This window comes from Choloepus didactylus, chromosome 7, assembly GCF_015220235.1.
Source record: "Choloepus didactylus isolate mChoDid1 chromosome 7, mChoDid1.pri, whole genome shotgun sequence".
NCBI lineage: Eukaryota > Metazoa > Chordata > Mammalia > Pilosa > Megalonychidae > Choloepus > Choloepus didactylus.
In genome coordinates, this window is record NC_051313.1 from 153837872 (window position 1) to 153842653 (window position 4782).

A 4782-nucleotide genomic window follows, 5' to 3' on the forward strand; every position below is an offset into this window, starting at 1 on the left:
TTACAAATTCTAGATATTAGACCCTTATATGATTTACAAGTATTTCTCCCATTCTGTGGGTTGTCTTTTCACTTTCTTGATAGTGTCCTATAAAGTACTAGAGTTTTAATTTTGATCAAGTCCAATTTGTCTGTTTTTTCTTTTGGTGTTAGTTCTTTTGGTGACATATCTAAGAAACCAACCCCAGCCGATGGTAATAACCCTTTCTAAACTTTAAGAGCAACTTTTAATATTTAGGAAGGAGAGGCCCAACCCCTTTAAGAACTATTCATTCTTTAAAAAAAAAAAAAAACTAAGATTTTTCTATGAAAAAGTTAAAAATACAAAGAAGCCATCTTGTGAGGTGGCCATTATTTCCCCCAAAGCAAATTCTCGGATCTTTTAGTGATGAGAGTGAATTTGCATTGGGTTTTGCATGCAGAGCAAATATGCAAGGTGGAAAAGTGTGCAGGAGGGTGAGGCGATGGAGTACAGAAAATGCAGAAAATGAGAATCTGCAAGAGGACCCTTATTGACCCAGGGAAGCCTGCTTAAAAATGCAAGAAGCCTGGAATCTCTTCTTCTGAAGGAAGTTTGGAGGAGCACGCCTGGGGCATAGTACCATCAGAAGGAACTGAATCTCAGCACAATTTAACATCGATGTAGCTGGCAAATCTCTCTCCAGGTAGCTCCTTTGTGATTGACTGTCCAGGGAGTCACTAATCAGAAGCTAATACTTGAGCCGTCACTGTGCACCTGGTGCTCTGCTAAGTGTTTTAGGTATACTCACTCACGTGAACCCCGTCTCAGCGCTATGAAGAAGGTCCTTTCACAACCTCCATTTAACAGAAGAGGAAAGTCAGACACGGAGGTCAGGGGACTTTCCAGAAGTCACACGATGAATCACCTATTGCCTCTTAAGCAGGAAGGGTTTAGAAGAAGACATTGTGAAACCAATCTGGCCACTGATGGGAGAACATTATTGCTTTTGTAGGTGATATCACCATTTAACATTTACCCCACTCCTGACTAGTTTACTCTGGAATTCACAAATAAAAATAATTTCTGGATCTTAAACTACTACTACCAGTACCAATAGCAATACTTGGCATTTGTGCAAAATATTTACGTTTACACACCACTTCACTTCTACATTATATCGTGTTCTCTCAGGATCCCAAAAAAAGATCCCAGGGAGGAGTTGCCTGTGGAAAGTAGACTGGGTGAAAGAGAGCTTGAGAAGGAGGACAGAGCTTTGATCTTTCACCCTATTTTCTTCTATGCTACTTCTCATCACAATCATGTACTGCTTTTACATTTCTTTAGAACAGTCGACAAAAATATAAAAAATAAAAACCTGTGAAGTGTTGACCTCCACATTGTATGGCTGACCCAAGGCCACAGAGACAATTAGTTGAGATCCAGAATCCAGACCTTCTAACTCACAGCTGTGTGTTCAACCCAGCCCACCAGAGCTCTCTGTCAGGGCTGCCTGAATGTCAGCTGCTTATAGGATCTTGTACAGAGCTAACGGCAGCTTTGCGGGCCCAGCAGGATGAAATGACTCACCTCCCACGGAAGGGCCGAGGCTACCATGCTGTTCAGTCCATGCCTCGTGTACACTCCCCAGACACTGACCACGGCTCCTAAGCCCTGGGTATGCCTCTGGGTTCTGGAAACACAAAGGCATTAAGAAATGGTCCCCAACTTGAGCAGATACTTGTACAACAATATTCATAGCACCATTGTTCACAGTAGCCAAAAGGTGTCCAGATGAATGGATAAACAAAATGTGGTATATGCATACAATGGATATTATTCAGCTATAAAAAGAAATGAAGTGCCAGTACTTTCTACAACATAAATGAACCTAGCTTTTCCTTTCTGCTCAATCTCAAAATGCTAGAAGGTCCCCGGAATCTTCTGGAAGCTGCTCTTCATCTGCACAGTCCCCACCAGTGGTCTTGTCTAGAGCTCCTGAGGGGGGATTGGGGAGGGAAAAGAGGGGAGGGAGAGAGAGTGGACAGTTTTCCCATTACATCAGGTGTACATTTAACATGTAGCATATAATTCACAGCAATAATTCTCTCTGTCATAAAGAATCTTTCTGAATTACCAATTATTTTACTCATTCAAAATATAGGGAGACAAGGAAGAGTCCACATTCAGAATCTCCCTGAATTTCATGATGGATTGATTTGGAAATCAGAAGCTCAATCATTTCTTGGAGCTTCTCTTGGGGGAGGCCTGCTCTGGGGGAGGTCCATCTTTTTGGTCTTACATGTACAGCTAATTAAAATTCTGACTGGGTTGAGGATCAAACAACTCTGTCCCATTGCATTCCCACATTCTTCCTTTTTCTTTCAATGTCTTCCAAGATCTATTTTAAACTGGAAGTGTTGTATACTTTCAGGGGACCCTTCGACCTGTTTCCCTTAAATCAAAAGGGGGAAGCAAGGCACAGCCATTCACCTAACAGCCAATCAGCATATGACTGAGGTCTGGACAAATCTCCCAGTGTCCAGTGCCCCCACCAGGGCACCAGTTATTTCCAAAGTTTCCCCTCTCATTCAGGTCATTAATCTGAATCCACATTAGTGGATAATTCAGGAATCAAACTTTTGAGAGTACAAGGGAAAGGATACAAAAGATGAAAGTCTCAAAGAACTTTCACAAATCCTAGGAGATGGGCACAAGAAGTTCACAATGAGTTGGGAAAAACTGGAGAGAAATAATATGGCCTTGGACCTTTTCCAGTCCCCACCCTAGTGTGTTTGGCAGCTCACATGATACCTTGACTTTTCCAAATGTTGGAAAGAAAAAGCAGCCAAAGTTTTATGCAAGAATGAAAAGGCCTGAAGCGCTTCAATTTCCTGGTGGTTAAACAAAAGAGGACACACACCAAGAAAAGCCACTTTAAGTGCATGCAGAAGAGCTGGTCAAAAGAGAACAGGCATTTAATCAGGGAAAAAAAAAAAAGAAATGATCTCAATATTTGGGTATAACACAGTTGCATAAATTCCCTGGGTTTCTCCTAGTGATAGGATAACATTAGAAGGTCCATAGTTCCTCAGAGATTTAACTGAAACTTGGAGTGGTATTAATCATGAAACACAATTACCACACAGTTAGAGCTATCTTATTTTAAATACAGCTTAATGAGTTATAGATAATAGAATTGTTAGCACTGGAAGAGTCCTGACTTCATAGCTAACACACATGAAACCCAGAGACATCAACTGATTGATTTCTCCAAAGACACACATTCACCTCAGGGGACACAAGGTCTAGAGAGGAAATGACCTCATGCTCCATTCCACAGCACAGAATTGCAAAACTATCCATCAAAAATTACGTCAGACTGGGGGAGGTGTAGAAAAAAGTTTAAAATGGATTCCAGACTCCCCTTCTCTTGGGCCAATTTGGAAATAGTTGATGAATATATTGAAGTGTTCCTACCTGGAACTGACTCTTCTAATCATTCTTCCTTTGCCAGGTCTTTTTAGTAACGTGCTTAGGTATAGCCCAGTATAGAGCATGAAAAGTGCCCCTGACTTTATCAGTGTCACAGAAGGGTCATAGACAGGAGAATATGAGCACTTGGAGGGATAACTTCAGGGGCACTGAAAGGGGCCCACAACTGCTTTCTCGTTCTTGGATACCGAAAAACCTTTTATCTGGAGACATTTCATTGGGCTATTTGATATAGCCCCTTGTGAGAATCTTAAATGTGCCACTTATATTTGAGGAATTCAGCCAAATAAGGTGAGGAAGAGCACTGGAGATAGGCAAATGACCTAATTTTTTACAGGAAGGTGCAAGAATTTTGGAATTCTAGACTGATATATTTGATACGGATACCTGTAAAACCATAATGGAATAGTCCATTTGTTGATAGGTTGGTTACAGTCAGGATGGAATAAAGAACACATCCAACCAAATGAGCTCATTTAATTTTTGATGGGGTCACCAGGCAGGTAGATTGGAGAAACATTGGCAGTGAGTGTGGTTTCTTATAGAGAAGTGAGGCTGAATGAAGTGCAGTTAGACATATTTGTAGTTGATTGAGTAACCATCACCCAAAGATTACTGACAAATCATCAGTGGTAACCTGGAGGACAGTCTCCAGGGACCAGTCACACAGCTAGCCTCTGTCCTGCCTTTTGGATAAGACCACTCCAAGGTAATATCTGATATGCTAGGTGGCGGAATCTAGCTTCAAAATGACTTCCAGGCCCAGAATGAAAAGCCAAAACAAATAGATAAAATGTATTAGAAATGACAAGTAAGAAAAATAGAAAATTCTGCATTGAGATTTGCACAATCACACAGTATCATTGTAGATGGTAACTATCTTGGGAGTGGTTTTGTGAGAAAGGTCCAAGGATAAGTTATAATTTGCTTGAGAAAGAAAAACAGGCCAGCTAAAGCTTTCTCAGTAGAAGTATGGAGTCTTCATCCATGCAGGCAATAGATGACCATCCAGGAGAAATATGGAGTCTCCATCTAGGCAGGCAATAGATGTCCATCCAGGAGAAGAAAGGAGTCTCCATCCAGGCAGGCAATAGATGTCCATCCAGGAGAAGAAAGGAGTCTCCATCCAGGCAGGCAATAGATGTCCATCCAGGAGAAGAAGGGAGTCTCCATCCAGGCAGGCAATAGATGGCCATCCAGGAGAATTACAGAGTCTCCATCCAGGCAGGCAATAGATGTCCATCCAGGAGAAGAAAGGAGTCTCCATCCAGGCAGGCAATAGATGTCCATCCAGGAGAAGAAGGGAGTCTCCATCCAGGCAGGCAATAG